Source organism: Malus sylvestris, chromosome 5 (assembly GCF_916048215.2).
Source record: "Malus sylvestris chromosome 5, drMalSylv7.2, whole genome shotgun sequence".
In the NCBI taxonomy this organism is placed as follows: domain Eukaryota; kingdom Viridiplantae; phylum Streptophyta; class Magnoliopsida; order Rosales; family Rosaceae; genus Malus; species Malus sylvestris.
This window is the reverse complement of record NC_062264.1, coordinates 9,046,921-9,065,727: the sequence shown is the minus strand read 5'-3', so window position 1 is coordinate 9,065,727 and position 18,807 is coordinate 9,046,921.

Genomic DNA, 18,807 nt, shown 5'->3' with positions numbered 1-18,807 from the left:
ATCAGACCTTTTGGAAAGTAGTTTGTTATCTTTGGGAGTGAGAAGATTCTTGGCCACCACCACAGCGGTTATATCATTCTTCATCACAGAATCCCCAACAGTAAGAGGACCAGTAGGGGATAAGAAGGATGGGCGGCATATGTTGTCTTGAGGAGGCATGGCTGCCTCTTCACCAAAGTTCAAGTCAAAACGACAGTCGGATGGGCCAGACATTTTCAGAAATGATGAAGGAGAAATGAGGTCCAACAAATCTCTGAAGTATGAAAATAAGAGGAAAATTCCTACAAGCAATAACTTTTTGAATGTACTTCTTGCACCCAATTGGTGCCCTTATAAAAGAAAGGGCAGCAGGGCCGTTTGTTCAAAAATCGAAGAGGCACCACTCTCCGGATTTCGAGAAGCAGATTTTCCTGAGTAAAATATGTCGACAATCCCCACACGCAATATCAGCTTCTTGGGTGCCATATATAACTTTGCTAAAGGTCTCTGACAAAGTTTAGACACATAAATTTTGAAGGTCCAGCTACCCTACCATTACCCATAAGGGTAAAGGAACAGCACCACTGCTTGATAACTGGAAAGTCCCTATGTGTGTCAACCTCTGTGCTTCGTGGCAAGGTAGACTGGCCAAAATGCCCAACCTTTACTCACATCGAGAAAACACTCCCAACAGGATTATTTTCTCAAAAATCGAAGAGGCACCGCTCCCCGAATCTCGAGAGCCAGACTCTTACCAGGATTGCTTTCTCAAAAATCGAAGAGGCACCGCTATCCGAATCTTGAGAGCCAGACTCCCACCAGGATTACTTTCTCAAAAATCGAAAAGGCACCGCTCTTCGAATCTCGAGAGCCAGACTCCCAACATGATTGATTTCTCAAAAATCGAAGAGGCATCGCTATCTGAATCTCAAAAGCCAGACTCCCAACAGGATTGCTTTCTCAAAAATCGAAGAGGCACCGTTCTCCGAATCTCGAGAGCCAGATCCCCGACATGATTGCTTGTTCGAAAATCGAAGAGGCACCCTCTAAACTTCGAGAGCCAGATTTCCTTGGATAAAGCTTATCTGCAATCTTCACACACAACATCAGCTTTCCAGATACCACAGACCATTTTTTCAAAGTGCTCTGACAAAGTTAAAACACGTGAATCTTGCAGCTCCCACTACATTGCTATAACCGAGAAGGGTAAAGGAACAGTGTTACCACTCGTTGTTGGGACAATTCCTATATATGTCGACCTTCATCCTCCACAACCAGGCAGACCTGCAAATAAAAAAAATGCTCAACTTTTCTTCACATCCGAGAGGGCATTCTCAACAGAGTCTCTCGAAATACTCAGCTTATTTTCCCTCCGATAATATATCTACAAACAAGCCATACCAGAGCAAGAGTATTTCATATCATCAGGGTTAAAAACAAGAGTATCCCATATCATGTTTTTTCCCTATCTTTTCCTTTGGCTTTGTTCTTACCTGCAAGATAATGAAAAAAAGAGCAATCAGTCAGTACTTGGAATCAAGCTTCCAGTCAGGAACTGACTGCCTGGAACCCCTTACCTGATTACTTGTCTGGCATTGCTCTCGAGTACTCATCTTCAACATCTTATGCTTCCAGAAAAGATACCACATCTGCTTGAGGAACAAATAGGGCAAGTGAGAATGATACAAAGAAACATGTGGAGATAAGCGTAACATAACACGTGCCGATACATCCACTACTTTGTCAACAGCAAAAGTATCCCATATCATCAGGGTCGAACGTACTCTAGATTTGATGGACTTGTTTTGACCCTCAAATTCTTGAGTCGGCCTTATACTCTAGAGGAAACCAGAAAACCCTCTAGCCCAGTTCAAGAATAAGCCTATGGAAAGTTACTTCTTCAAAAGCAAAAGTATCTCATATCATCTCTTCTCATTTTCTTCTCTTTATCCTTCTTGCTGCCTGCAAGATAGGGAGAATGAGAACAATCAGCCGGAACTCGAAATCAAACTTTTGATCTGGGACTGATTACTTGGAACTCTAATTGCTTACCTTGTCTGTCACCTCTTTCGGCAAATCTCCTAGCTCGGCGACTTGGGGGACTCCTACTACATGGTTTGTATCGCGCTTGACCAAGCCTGAAACTACAAGTAAGCTTCAAGTGAAATTGATACATTACCTTGTGCATCTCCACCAGTTAAAGATACCACCCCTGGATGGAGGAAAAGTACTTCCAGAGAAGATGCCACATCTATATATGAGACAGATAAGGCAAGTGAAAACGATACCACACTTCGGTACTTAGAAGTTTCGTGATTACTCAATGGCTTGGATCTTGCAAGTCCCCAACCGAGGAGCTTCCCTCACTCGGGAACTTAGGGGAGTAGTGTTTGTACCATACTTGACCAATCCTGAAACTACTGAGCACCGGTCAACGTTATACCGTTAAGGACCTAAAAGAGTTTCCCTCCAACCAGGAGGCCAATCACAACGCGACATGTGTCGACATCAGAAGCCAATCATAGCGCAACACGTGTCAACATCAGAAGCCAATCATAACACGACATGTGTCAATGTCAAAACAAAGTTAGAAACTCTCTTATATAAAAGGAGATCATTCTCCCTCAATATTTCCTAATGTCATTTGTACTAAATCATTCACTTGTACTCACTAAAGGAGAGCTTGAACCTATGTACTTATGTAAACCCTTCACAATTAATGAGAACTCATCTACTCCGTGGACGTAGCCAATCTGGGTGAACCACGTACATCTTGTGTTTGCTTCTCTGTCTCTATCCATTTACATACTTATCCACACTAGTGACCGGAGCAATCTGGTGAAGGTCACAAACTTAACATTTTCTGTTGTACCAAAGTCCCCACTGATTTTGTGCATCAACAATATTCAAACAGATGAAAAATCTCTCCTATGATCTTTTTTGTCGTTATAAAAGACACTCTTCTATAGTAACAATAATAAATTTAGTATGATATAAATAGAACAAAAGAGGTAATAGAAAAGAAACAAAAAGGTTATACAAGTCTATATACAAATCATCCACATTTTTTTTATTTCATTAATTGATTTTTATTTGTTGATTAGGGCGAAGTTTCGTAAAAACCCCCACCCTTTTTTAAATATCATGAACAGTTCCTGTAGGTTGAGCGCCTCCAATACCCAACCAAAAGGCTACTACAGTACCAATCAAAAAGACGATTGTCTCTACGGGACGACGAACAGTGGAAAACCTACTCTGATACCACTTGACGCAGTAGAGAACCAATGGACTCTCAAGGAGACGGGGGATAGAGACCTACGAATCACTCAACCAGGGGCAACAGATTCACTCGGGGTCGCTCCGGGGATAGAACTTGGGAATCACTCAACCAGGGACAACGGAATCACTCACATTGATAATCGTGATTCACTCAACATGACCAAGTCTAACACTTGGTTTGTGAAGGGACAAAACTCACTCTCTTCTTGGATTAACTATAATTCACTCAATTAACTACTTAATCTTATATATGGAACCCTTTAAATAGGGAGATTACAATACATTGATAAGATAAATATTTAATAATAAAGCTTATAGTTTCTAGACATCTAATTAATAATGACTTTGAAAGATGAAAAACCACCAACAACATGTTTAATACATAGACCATATTAATTGTCTTGGGCAGCTAGGCTGCATCAAATATGGATTAGTAATTTCTAAAACTTCTCCCTTTCAATCCTACTAAGATATCAGTTGGGTTTTACTCAAACATTGTTATTCTCTTATGGTTAAGAAACATTGACATTGTTATTCTTTTATGGTAGAGAAACATAAATCATCAGAAAATGAAAAGAAAATTAAGTGAGAATGTATAGTTTCAGCTATCTTTTGGATCATTTGGATAAAACGAAACAAACTGAATTTTGAAGACTACAAAGTCAGTAAAAAGGAGGATCTTTGGGACAAATTCAGTTATGATCATTTACGTGGGCATCAGTTACTACATAATTTAGAGATTTGTCTTTTTTAGAAATTTTGCGTAACTAGAATGCAGTTATTAGTTAGTTTTGTGTTGTTTTCATAGTTTCTAAGCATCACGGCAATGTTGCTATTTATTCTGTTTTGTTTGTGCTTCTGCGAACTTCTTGTCCGCTCTTGTATTTTTATTATTTCTTTACAATAAAAAATCTTTTTTTCTTAAAAAAAAAAAATTCGTATCAAGGTGGAAGGAAAAGAATTGGAAGTTGACATCCTTTTCTTACTTCAATGTATATTGAATCTACCCACTCCAATCCAATATCACCCACCAAATCAACCAGGCCTTAGTGACTATACCCTTGATAGACAAGATGCTGAGCACGAAATCATCTATTTAAAAGATGGTTTCATGATTACATTCATTTGCCTTATCAAGCTTCACTTTACGTAAATATTGATTTGTTGAATCTTTCCTTGTGCAAATTGTCAACCCTCGTAAAGCCTTTGTAAAACTGTATAAATACTATGTACTGAGATCAATGTAAATTATCCAAAGTTCAACCAAAATCCTCTTGATGTTCTTTTCTGCAGTGCTTAATCTTTCATGGCATCAAAGTACTTGACTCATCGTCCAATTTTTTTTCTCTCTTCTCTACTCTCATTGCTTTTACTACTAACGCTCATTCTTCCACCGATTCTTCCACCTTCCCTAATGTCTTACCCTCTTTGGCTCGCTCAAATTGTACCCACTCTCAAGAGTTGCCGCCTGATGCATTTTATTGATGGTCTTCAGAATGTCCTGCCCCCTTTCTCAAGGATGATGCTGGCAACCTTACTACTATCAATCCTGAATATGAAGACTGGACTCAGAAAGATCAATTGGCCCTTTCTTGGATCAATGGGTCACCATTAAGCTAGAAGCTCTATATCTATTTGTAATTTAAACAAATTGTGCAAACAATTATCTCGCTCTAGATCCTCCCAAACATTTTTTCTACAAATTATCTCATGTAAATATATAACAATTTAAGCTAACAAGATGTTTGCACTTACATTCAGTGGATTCATATGGTCGAATTTCATTCTCGGCTTTCTTGAGTACCTTCTTGAGCTTACAGCAATACCTATGTATCCAATGTGTGTTTTTCGATTGATGGACAAGCTGTGCAATGAAATTAATGTGGTGGTGGCGAGGTTTTGGTGGGCGGGAGTGGACAAAGATTGGGGGATACACTGGATAAAATTGACAGACATGGGTCGCCCTAAGCGGGATGGAGGAATGGGTTCCGAAACTTCAAAGATTTTAACATTGCCTTGCTAGCGAAACAATGTTGGCAGTTGATTCATGATCCTGATTCCTTGTGGGCTCGGGTCTTAAAGGAGCCTTATTTTCATAATGTCTCTTTTCTAGAGGCTTAGAAAGGTGGAATGACCTATTGGGCTTGGGCTAGTCTACTAGAAGTGAGAGAGCTCATCCTCAAGGAAGCTAGATGGAAAATTTTGGGGCGGCACGAAGTTAGATTCTGGACAGATAATTAGGTCTTGGGCATCCCTATGGGACACCCTTCCCCTCCCCTACATTCAGATATCTTCACCGAGTCAAAAGTGGCTGAGTTCCTTGATCCTGTATCGAGGAATTGGGATCTTACTCTTATTTCTGACTTCATTCCGAAGGCGGACCGTGTTGCCATTTTAAATATCCATACCGGGCCATATACAATTCCCAATAAGCTAATCTGGCCTTTTGAAAGGAATGGCTTATATTCGGTGAAGTCCGATTATAGTTGGTGCTATAACAATCATCCTCCACTTAGACATGATCGCCCTACCTCATTTTGTACCATTGACCCTCGGGTGTGGGACTGGATTTCGAGATGTAAAGCCCCCCCCCAAGATACGGAGTTTCCTTTGGAGGGGTTTCCGTGATTCTTGGGCAACCAAGTTCAATCTCTTTTTACGGCAATGTGCTTCGTCCCCCCTGTGCTACATAAGCATTAAACATGATGAGACCATTGAGCATATCATTCTTCTCTACCCGTGGGCTTCATGAGTGTGGTATAGTGGCCCATTGCACCTTCAAATTAATCAGAGTTCTATCACCAATTTGGCAAATTGGTTTTGCTCGGTTGTCAATTCAGTTCAGGGGAGAAAGGAAGACATAAACCATGTTATTTCACTCTTGGCGTTTACTTGCTGGTTTATCTGGAGAGCCCGATGTTATGCAGTTTTCAATACGACCAACCCTTTTCCCTACAGAACTATTCGCGTTATCGCCACTGCTCTAGATTCCTCTATTATGGCATCTACCTCTCTTCGTACATCAGCCCTTACCAAGACCTCTCCCTTACCAGGTTTGCCTCATCCTTCTTTGTGGTCTCCTCCCTCAGTTAACAAGGTCAAGATTAACATCAATGCTTGCTGGATGAGGGATTCTCTATATGGTTCCATCGGGGTGGTTGTCAAGGATTGTTCCTTGGTCTGTTGGGCGGTGCGTTGCGTGAGGGTCCATGCGGTAAATGCAGCGATGGCGAAGGCTTTAGCAATACTAGAAGGATGCTTACTTGTAAAGAACCTTTAATTAAAGAAGGTGGTGATTGAGGTGGATATGCAAGTTATTATTCAATCTCTCAACTCTCCCTCTCTGAGTTGTGATTGGGATCTCCTCCTTATCCTTACTCGTGTAAGGGAGGTGGGGAGGACCTTTCAATCATGCTCCTGGTCGTGGATTCCACAATCTGTAAATATGGCGGCTGACTTTGTCACGAGGAACTTGTCACTGGAGATGTGCGGCTTCGGCTGGTGATAAACGCATATTTATGCGACTTAGTTAACTAGTTTTCTTGCATTTACGTTATTAGTTCTTAGTTATTTTAGTACTTTAAGCCATTTTCGTGTGTTTGTAGGTCCAAAGGGCTAAGGTAGCAAGAAAGTGCATTTTGGTGCATTTTGGAGCAGTTTTGAGCTTGTAATGGATTACATATGATATGAGCAAGATGGATGGACGAATTTGAAGACAAAAGAGGCTAAGAACATGCTAAAAATCTGGTGAAACAAATACAAGTTGCAAGAAGGGATAAATTTCTAAAAGGATTGGCCAAAACTTCACTCAAAACCATGCATACCCCATAAAATTCATCAATGCCGTGGCCTTCCCTTTGTTTTACTTCCACCAGATTTTTTTAGTGATGATGCAATGCCTATCTCACTATGACATTTGAGTGGATGATGTAATGCTTAACTCACCATGACATTTGAGTGGATGATGCAATGCTTAACTCACCATGACATGTGAGTGGATGACTCAAAACCTACCCTCACCAACAATTCTCCACCTTGCCATGCCTTACCTACTTCATTCCACCAGATTTTTACATTAAACATGTCCATCCTCTTCCTATAAATACCATGGCAGCAACCTCATTCAAATGATCCAGAAATTAACCATTCTCCAAGCCTTTCCTTGCCTCTCCTACATATCTAAACCCCTTCCCATCCATTCCTCCAAATAACCAACCCTTCAACATCATTCCAACCTTGTTGTTGCGGCAAAGAGAAGGAGAAAAGTCCTTAGACGCACTTGCTATCCAACATGGATCGTTGGAACGTTTAGGTGCTTTCTTTCCTTTGTTTTTCAATGTTTAAATTTGTTTATCTTTGTTTTGTAATAATGAGGAACTAAACCCCCCTTGGCTAGGGGGGGATTCGAAACCATGTTAATGCTTGCAATATGATTTGATTACTTTTAATTGCGTTTCATAAGTTATGAATTCGATTTACTTATCTATTTGATTGATAACATGTTTATGTATGTTGATTAGGGATGCATACTTAGTTTGCATGCATAAATATGATGCTAGAGTATAAGGGAATTTCACCTAATCGTTATGAACTTATATTCATGAGTAGTAAAAGTCGCTAGTCACGATTGTGTTAAGTAAATCCTTGGCATAAGTTTCATGCAAATCATAGTAACGAGTGCCTCGTCAATGCTTATGTTTTTCATAGAACTTAATGATTCTTGCTTGTATCTCTATTATGCAATTCATGTAGGGAACTTGTAGGGAATGTTTTGGGTTGTCGTATGCAATCATCCAACCCAATAACTTGTGGAAAAACTGAGGGTTAATTAGTGCAATTCACGGTTAATTTGGGGCGTTGAGAATTAATAAGTTATTGAAATGCAATTGGAAATCATTTTGTATGCAAGCAAGACATGTGTGGAGAAGAACCCCTTAGCTAGCCTTCCATTATCCATTCAACCCAAATTTGTTTAAAATCTATTTAAGTTTTTAGTTTATTCATTTTTACTTTCAACTTCACCAAACTCAAATCCCCCTTTTACTTTCTTGTTTTAAAATCTTTTGTTTACATTTTTAACTTTGTTTTTATGTTTTTAAATTAGTTTTCAAGTGATTTAGCAATCCCTCCTAATCCCCGGTTTAGAACGATCCCTGCTTACATCTATACTACAATTGTCAAAAAGAGGGTTTAATTTGTGTGTCAAGTAATTCTCGCATCAGCTGGGTTGTGAGACCTCTATCTTCTCTCGTGGGGATTTTGAACAAGGATGGTATTACGTGTCCTCCAATGTAAGGGTTGGGGGTTTTTTTTTGAGTGGGTAGACGGGCTGATGCTGGTTTCCTTCTTAGAGGCATCTTATGTGTCCTGTTTATCTTTTTCTTCAAGTCTCTGGGTTAGTCGATTGGCTTTCAGTGTTCTTTTGGCTTTATGCCCTGGGTTTCTTCTATGAATCCTTGTTTCAACCAAAAAAAAAAACAACTAAGCTTGTCTGCAATGCACCAAGTAATTTCAATACCGATGAATGTGTCAGGTCAAAATAGTTATAAGAATAACGTTCATGCACATCCCAGCATAATTGATTTTTTCACACCATTCACTACGAAAAGGTGCTCGTGATAGTGAGCTCTGGCAAAAGTATGGGTCTGCTAACATAGAATTTTCACGACAATATTTGATAAATTCTTTGAGTGTCATAGCACAGATATTTCATTTATGCCATCTCCAACCGACCCAGCCAAAGGGCCATAGGCCAAAATATAGCCCGTTTTGACACAAATCTGTCTTCAACCGAGAGCAGGGCCAAAAGGCTTCCAGGACCCACTGGGCCATAAAATAGCCATAAGGCTTGCGGGCTGGCCAAAGGAAGCCAGCCAACCAGCCCGATTTGAGGGGCCCAATCTGTCACAGCCCACTAGCTAGCTGATGTCAGCTAGCCGTTAGATTTTGATTTTTTTAAGGACGAAATTAAAAAAAAATTAAAAATTCTATTTTTTTTTCTTTCTATAAATACCTAAGCTATTTCTACACAATTCCTCTCATTATTTTTTTCCCCTTCCATACTATCTTACCTAATTTTACTTCAATTCTTCACACTCCTTAAACTCCTAATTTGTTGTAATCTTTAATATCTAAGTTGTTGTAGTTTTAATATTTAAGATGTATTTCAATTAAGTTGTAATTCAATTAAATTGTGATCTTTGAATTAATGTCTAAGTTGTTAACATGCAAGTAAAATTAAAATATTTAATAACATGAAACTTAAACAACATTTATTGATACATGTCACTCAAAATCATATCCGAAAAATTATTGAGATTGTATAATTCAATTAACCAATAAATTAAAGAACAAACTTAAAATAATAAATTACTGAGGGGGCTAAAAAATAGTATCCCTCGGTTGGAGATGGGTTTTGTGTCAAAACAGGCTATATTTTGGCCTATAGCTCTTTGGCCAGCTCGGTTGGAGATGATATATAAATATGGTTTGGTACTGTTCATTAAAAAATAATTTCTTGCATGGGTATAATCTGGACGGGGGCTAAACATGGCCCTAACATTAGGCCATCTCCAACCGATGGCTGGCCAGATGACTCGTTTTAGCCCTCTGGCCCTCCAAGATATTAATATTTTAATGAACAGTACAAGGCCATATTTGCCTCCGTCTCCAACCGAGGGCCAAAGGGACAAACATAATTTATTATTTAAATTTAAAAACTACAACAACTTAAATTCAAAAACTACAACTTATATTTAAAAACAACAACTTAAATTTAAAAACGACGAATTAAATTTAAAAACTACAAATAAAATTTAAAAACAACATTAACTTGAATTTAAAAACTACAACAACTTAAATTCAAATCCAATGGCTAAGTGACGTTAGTTAGCCGTTGGTAGCTGACATCATGGTGACGTCAGCTAGAAGTTATAGGAAAAAAATAGAATTTAAAATAAAATAAAACAAATTTTGTGAAATAGAAGTTATAGGAGAAAATGGAATTTAAAAAAAATATATGAAACAAATTTTGTAAAATAAAAGTTATAGGAAAAAAATAGAATTTAAAAAAAATATGAAAAATAGAAGTTAAAAGAAATTTTTTGTAAATAAAAAATAATAATAAAACTGTAAAAAAAATAAAAATTCAAATGCAACGTCAGCTAATCGTTTCATTTGAATTTTTTTTCTTAAGCATTCATGTTGGTTATAACCGATAGGAAAGATGATTTTTCTAGCCAGCCTCGGGCTGGCTGGCTGGCTGTATGCAGCTAGCCCTCTAACCCTCTCCGATTCCATAGGGTCCTCTCAGATTCCACAGCTTTCTAACCTAGCCCTCGGTTGGAGACGGTTTTCAGGCTATTTTCGGCCATCTGACCCTCTGGACCATTCAGTTGGAGATGGCCTTAGATATACCCTCATACAAGCTTATCCTAAGGCCATCTCTAATGAAAATGCCTAAGGTGCTATAGGGCCAAAATATGACCTGATTTGGACAAAATTCATCTTCAACCGAAGGCTGGACCAAAAATTAGTGGAACCCACCATGCCAAAACATGACCGAAGGGCTACCGGGCTGGTCAAAGTTGGCCTAGTACACAGCCCGTTTTTTGGGCCTCAGCAGCTGCAAAAGGACCCAACCGTCTCTGTCCGACAAAAGGTACCCTACTAGTTTTACCACTCGTAAATTTTTACCTTGCATCTTTCTATAACTTCTTACCTTTTCTACAAATTCTTTTTTAATTTCCAAATTTGAAGTTCAACAAGTTTTTAATTCGAAATTGTGTCATAGTTGACGGATTTGAACAAAATATGCAACAAAATAATTATAGGGGCGAAAGTGAAAATTCAAGTAGAATACATGAGTATAATTGTAATTTGGCCTTTTCCCAAGAATAATTCCCAAATTAAAAAGACGGAAGACGAAGTCTTTGGACATCTCTTTTCTTTTGCTAATTCCAGTGAATGAAACTTATCGTGTTGCACTAACTTACTTTTTTTTTCTTTTGTTAATTTCTTTCAATGAAATTTGTCGTGTTGTACTAATTTATTTACATGTGTATGAATATAATACAGTAACGCATTGAAGTGAACACCACCAATCCGATCAAGTAGGATCAATAGGTCCACGTTTAGGAATAACATTTAGCGAAAAAAAATGTAAATTAAAATAATAGTTACGAAAATCTTAAAATGATCAAATAAAGTGAATACGATAGATGCAACAACAACAACAACAACAACAACAAAGCCTTTTCCCACTAAGTGGGGTCGGCTATATGAATCCTAGAACGCCATTGCGCTCGGTTTTGTGTCATGTCCTCCGTTAGATCCAAGTACTCTAAGCCTTTTCTTAGAGTCTCTTCCAAAGTTTTCCTAGGTCTTCCTCTACCCCTTCGGCCCTGAACCTCTGTCCCGTAGTCACATCTTCGAACCGGAGCGTCAGTCGGCCTTCTTTGCACATGTCCAAATCACCGGAACCGATTTTCTCTCATCTTTCCTTCAATTTCGGCTACTCCTACTTTACCTCGGATATCCTCATTCTCAATCTTATCCTTTCTCGTGTGCCCACACATCCCACGAAGCATCCTCATCTCTGCTACACCCATTTTGTGTACGTGTTGATGTTTCACCGCCCGACATTCTGTGCCATACAACATCGCTGGCCTTATTGCCGTCTTATAAAATTTTTCCTTGAGCTTCAGTGGCCTACGACGGTCACACAACATGCTGGATGCACTCTTACACTTCATCCATCCAGCTCGTATTCTATGGTTGAGATCTCCATCTAATTCTCCGTTCTCTTGTAAGATAGATCCTAGATAGCGAAAACGGTCGCTTTTTGTGATCTTCGCTAAATTGCTCCGGTCATTAGTGTGGATAAGTATATAAATGGATAGAGATAGGAAAGCAAACACAAGATGTACGTGGTTCACCCAGATTGGCTACGTCCACGGAATAGAAGAGTTCTCATTAATTGTGAAGGGTTTACACAAGTACATAGGTTCAAGCTCTCCTTTAGTGAGTACAAGTGAATGATTTAGTACAAATGACATTAGAGTACAAATGACATTAGGAAATATTGTGGGAGAATGATCTCGTAATCACGAAACTTCTAAGTATCGGAGTGTGGTATCGACTTGCCTTATCTGTCTCATAGGTAGATGTGGCAGCTTCTCTGGAAGTACTCTTCCTCCATCCAGGGGTGGTATCTTTAACTGGTGGAGATGCACAAGGTAATGTATCAATTTCACTTGAAGCTTACTTGTAGTTTCAGGCTTGGTCAAGCGCGATACAAACCATGTAGTAGGAGTCCCCCAAGTCGCCGAGCTAGGGGATTTGCTGAAAGAGGTGACAGACAAGGTAAGCAATCAGAGCTCCGGCTGATTGTTCACCTTCTCCCCATCTTGCAGCAGCATGAAGGATAAAGAGAAGAAAAATGAGAAGAGATGATATGGGATACTTTTGCTTTTGAAGAAGTAACTTTCCACAGGCTTATTCTTGAACTGAGCTGGAGGGTTTTCTGGTTTCCTCCAGAGTATAAGGCCGACTGAAGAATTTGAGGGTCAAAACAAGTCCATCAAATCTAGAGTACGTTCGACCCTGCTGATATGGGATACTTTTGCTTTTGACAGAGTAATGGATGGATCGACACGTGTGCTGTTACGCTTGTCTCCACATGCTTCCTTGTATCCTTCGCACTTGCCCTATCTGTTCCTCAAGCAGATGCGGTATCTTCCCTGGCAACATAAGATGTTGAAGATGAGTACTCGAGAGCAATGCCAGGTAAGTAATCAGGTAAGGGGTTCCAGGCTGTCAGTTCCTGGCTGGGAGCTTGATTTCAAGTGCTGACTGATTGCTCTCTTTCTCCTTGTCTTGCAGGTAAAAACAAGGCCAAAGGAAAAGACAGGGAAAAAGCATGATATGGGATACTCTTGCTTTTAACCCTGATGATATGAGATATTCTTGCTCTAGTATAGCTTGTTTGCAGAGGTATTATCGGGGGGAAAGAAAGCTGAATATTTCGAAAGGCTTCGTTGGGAGTGCCCTCTCAGATATGAGGAAGGGTTGAGCATTTTTGCAGGTCTGCCTGTCCGTTGGGGATGGAGGTCGACATATATAGGAGTCTCCCTAACAACAAGTAGTAATGCTATTCCTTTACCCTGCTTGGTCATAGCACGGTAGTGGGAGCTGCCAACTTCACATGTTTTAACTCTGTCAGAGCACTTTGAAAAAGTGGTATGTGGTATCTGGCTCTCGAGATTCGGAGAACGATGCTTCTTCGATTTTTGAGAAAGCAATCATGGTGGGGGTCTGGCTCTCGAGATTCGGAGAACGATGCTTCTTCGATTTTTGAGAAAGCAATCATGGTGGGGGTCTGGCTCTCGAGATTCGGGGAGCAGTGTCTCTTCGATTTTTGAGAAAGTAATCATGTTGGGAGTCTGGCTCTCGAGATTCGGAAGGCGGTGCCTCTTCGATTTTGGAGTAAGCAATCTTGTTGGGAGTGTTTTCTCGGATGTGAGTAAAGGTTGGGCATGTTTGCTAGTCTACCTTGCCACGAAGCACGGAGGTTGACACACAGGGACTTTCCAATTATCCAGCAGTGGTACTGTTCCTTTACCCTTGTGGGTAATAATATGGTAGCTAGACCTTCAAAATTTATGTGTCTAAACTTTGTTAGTGCTGTTTCTTTGCTATTCTTTTACCTTTCTTGGTCAAAGCGATGTAGTGGGAGCTGCAAGCTTCACGTGCTCAACTTTGGCAGAGACTTTGACAAAGTTATCTGTGGTACCCATGAGCTATTGTTGCGTGTGGGAAGTGGGTGATTGAACAATAAGATTCATGTGCTTTCTACTTCACCAGAAGTCTTCGACAGAATGCCCATAATTTCCGCAAAGCTGAGTGTGCGTGTGACAGGTGCTGACAAGGCTCGAAAAGAAGGTGCCTCTTTGATTTCTGAGATCGGCCCTCGTGGTCTCTGAGCAGCCCAGCTTTTGAGAAAGCGAGCGCCTCTTCGATTGATTCGGAGAACGATGCCTCTTCGATTTTTGAGAAAGCAATCATGCTGGGGGTCTGGCTCTCGAGATTCGGGGAGCAGTGTCTCTTCGATTTTTGAGAAAGTAATCATGTTGGGAGTCTGGCTCTCGAGATTCGGAGGGCGGTGCCTCTTCGATTTTGGAGCAAGCAATCTTGTTGGGAGTGTTTTCTCGAATGTGAGTAAAGGTTGGGCATGTTTGCTAGTCTACCTTGCCACGAAGCACAGAGGTTGACACACAGGGACTTTCCAATTATCCAGCAATGGTACTGTTCCTTTACCCTCTCTTCGATTTTTGAGAAAGTAGACATGTTGGGAGTCTGGCTCTCGAGATTCGGAGGACGGTGCCTCTTCGATTTTGGAGCAAGCAATCTTATTGGGAGTGTTTTCTCGAATGTGAGTAAAGGTTGGGCATGTTTGCTAGTCTACCTTGCCACGAGGCACAGAGGTTGACACACAGGGACTTTCCAATTATCCAACAGTGGTACTGTTCCTTTACCCTTGTGGGTAATAATATGGTAGCTAGACCTTCAAAATTTATGGGTCTAAACTTTGTTAGTGCTGTTTCTTTGCTATTCTTTTACCCTTCTTGGTCAGAGCGATGTAGTGGGAGCTGCAAGCTTCACGTGCTCAACTTTGGCAGAGAACTTTGGCAAAGTTATCTGTGGTACCCATGAGCTATTGCTGCGTGTGGGAAGTGGGTGATTGGACAGTAAGATTCATGTGTTTTCTACTTCCCCAGAAGTCTTCGACAGAATACCCATAATTTCCGCAAAGCTGAGTGTGCGTGTGACAGGTGCTGACAAGGCTGGAAAAGTAGGTGCCTCTTCGAAATCTGAGATCGGCCCTCGTGGTCTCTGAGGAGCCCAGCTTTTGAGGAAGCGAGCGCCTCTTCGATTTCTGAGATCGACTTTCGTGGTCTTTGAGCAGCCCAACTTTTGAGAAAGCAAACACCTCTTCGATTTATGAGATCAACCCTCGTGGTCTCTAAGCAGCCCAGCTTTTGAGAAAGCAAACGCCTCTTCGATTTCTGAGCAGGCGCCCCTTCGATGTCTGAAGCTCCGTCGAGTGCAGCTTTTTATAGGGGCTGGCATTAAGTTCCAAAGCACACTTGAATCTCCACCAGTAGAAGCTCAATTCTTGCACTTCTAAGATCTTGATTTGTCCGACCTCTTCTCTCTTCAATACCTTTGAAAAATGTCTGGCCCCTCCGACCGTCGTTTTGACTTGAACCTTGTTGAAGAGGCAGCCCCGCCTTCTCCAGACAACATATGGCGCCCATCCTTCGTCTCCCCTACTGGTCCTCTTACCGTTGGGGATTCCGTGATGAAGAATGATATGACCGCTGCGGTGGTGGCCAGGAACCTTCTCACTCCCAAAGATAACAGACTACTTTCCAAACGGTCTGATGAGTTAGCTGTTAAGGATTCACTGGCTCTCAGTGTTCAGTGTGCAGGTTCTGTGTCTAATATGGCCCAACGCCTATTTGCTCGAACCCGCCAAGTTGAATCATTGGCGGCCGAAGTGATGAGTCTCAAACAGGAGATTAGAGGGCTCAAGCATGAGAATAAACAGTTGCACCGGCTCGCACATGACTATGCTACAAACATGAAGAGGAAGCTTGACCAGATGAAGGAAACTGATGGTCAGGTTTTATTTGATCATCAGAGATTTGTGGGTTTGTTCCAAAGGCATTTATTGCCTTCGTCTTCTGGGGCTGTACCGCGTAATGAAGCTCCAAATGATCAACCTCTGATGCCTCCTCCTTCTAGGGTTCTGTCCAATACTGAGGCTCCGAATGATCCCCCTCCGATGCCTTCTCTTTCTGGGGCTCTACCGACTGCTGAGACTTCTCCTAAGCAACCTTTGTGAAGGCTCCATCTTGTTTGTTTATTTTGACTCATGTATATGTACATATTTGTAGCTTATCGGGGATATCAATAAATAAGTTTTCCTTCATTTCAACGTATTGTGTTAAATACACCAAAGCCTTCTTCGCTAAGTTCTTTGAATTTTCTTTTGTTGAAGCTTGTATGTTGAAGCTTTCTGAGTGGAGCATGTAGGTTGGGGTAGTGTTCCCTTAATTTTTCGAGTGAGGAAAACTTCTCGGTTGGAGACTTGGAAAATCCAAGTCACTGAGTGGGATCGGCTATATGAATCTTAGAACGCCATTGTGCTCGGTCCTGTGTCATATCCTTCGTTAGATCCAAGTACTTTAAGTCTTTTCTTAGAGTCTCTTCCAAAGTTTTCCTAGGTCTTCCTCTACCCCTTCGGCCCTGAACCTCTGTCCCATAGTCGCATCTTCTAATCGGAGCGTCAGTAGGCCTTCTTTGCACATGTCCAAACCACCGTAACCGATTTTCTCTCATCTTTCCTTCAATTTCGGCTACTCCTACTTTACCCCGGATATCCTCATTCCTAATCTTATCCTTTCTCGTGTGCCCACACATCCAACGAAGCATCCTCATCTCCGCTACACCCATTTTGTGTACGTGTTAATGCTTCACCGCCCAACATTCTGTGCCATATAGCATCGCCGGCCTTATTGCCGTCCTATAAAATTTTCCCTTGAGCTTCAGTGGCATACGGCGGTCACACAACACGCCAGATGCACTCTTCCACTTCATCCATCCAGCTTGTATTCTATGGTTGAGATCTCCATCTAATTCTCCGTTCTTTTGCAAGATAGATCCTAGGTAACGAAAACGGTCGCTCTTTGGTATTTCTTGATCTCCGATCCTCACCCCTAACTCGTTTTGGCCTCCATCTGCACTGAACTTGCACTCCATATATTCTGTCTTTGATCGGCTTAGGCGAAGACCTTTAGATTCCAACACTTCTCTCCAAAGGTTAAGCTTTGCATTTACCCCTTCCTGAGTTTCATCTATCAACACTATATCGTCTGCGAAAAGCATACACCAAGGAATATCATCTTGAATATGTCCTGTTAACTCATCCATTACCAACGCAAAAAGGTAAGGACTTAAGGATGAGCCTTGATGTAATCCTACAGTTATGGGAAAGCTTTCGGTTTGTCCTTCATGAGTTCTTACGGCAGTCTTTGCTCCTTCATACATATCCTTTATAGCTTGGATATATGCTACTCGTACTCCTTTCTTCTCTAAGATCCTCCAAAGAATGTCTTTTGGGACCCTATCATACGCTTTTTCCAAATCTATAAAGACCATGTGTAAATCCTTTTTCCCATCTCTATATCTTTCCATCAATCTTCGTAAGAGATAGATTGCCTCCATGGTTGAGCGCCCTGGCATGAACCCGAATTGGTTGTCCGAAACCCGTGTCTCTTGCCTCAATCTATGCTCAATGACTCTCTCCCAGAGCTTCATTGTATGACTCATTAACTTAATACCCCTATAGTTCATGCAATTTTGTACGTCGCCCTTATTCTTGTAGATAGGCACCAAAGTGCTCGTTCGCCACTCATTTGACATCTTCTTCGTTTTCAAAATCCTATTGAAAAGGTCAGTGAGCCATGTTATACCTGTCTCTCCCAAAACTTTCCACACTTCGATTGGTATATCGTCTGGGCCTATTGCTTTTCTATGCTTCATCTTCTTCAAAGCTACAACCACTTCTTCCTTCCGGATTCGACGATAAAAAGAGTAGTTTCTACACTCTTCTGAGTTACTCAACTCCCCTAAAGAAGCACTCCTTTCATGTCCTTCATTGAAAAGATTATGATAATAACCTCTCCATCTGTCTTTAACCGCGTTCTCTGTAGCAAGAACCTTTCCATCCTCATCCTTGATGCACCTCACTTGGTTTAGGTCCCTTGTCTTCTTTTCCCTTGCTCTAGCTAGTTTATAGATATCCAACTCTCCTTCTTTGGTATCTAGTCGTTTATACATATCGTCGTAAGCCGCTAACTTAGCTTCTCTGACCGCTTTCTTCGCCTCTTGCTTCGCTTTTCTATACCTTTCACCATTTTCATCGGTCCTCTCCTTGTATAAGGCTTTACAACATTCCTAGGTGATCACATGTTCCTCTCTCTTCTTAAAGAAGGTGTTGGCTAAGAAGAGATCATATGCCATTGCAAAATCCAAGATAGCTTCCCCATCCTCGTTTCTCTCCCCAAAACCATGGCCACCATGAAAACCTCCATAGTTGCCTGTCTCCCTGCCCACGTGTCCATTTAGATCTCCTCCTATAAATAACTTCTCCGTCTGAGCAATTCCTTGCACCAAGTCTCCAAGGTCTTCCCAAAATTTCTCCTTCGAACTCGTATCCAACCCTACTTGAGGTGCGTACGCACTAATCACATTGATAAGTTCTTGTCCTATTACAATCTTGATTGCCATGATTCTATCTCCTACCCTCTTGACATCTACAACATCTTGTGTCAAGGTCTTGTCCACGATGATGCCAACACCGTTTCTCGTTCTATTTGTGCCCGAATACCAAAGTTTAAACCCTGAGTTTTCTAGATCCTTTGCCTTACTACCAACCCACTTAGTTTCTTGTAGGCACATAATATTTATCCTTCTCCTCACCAT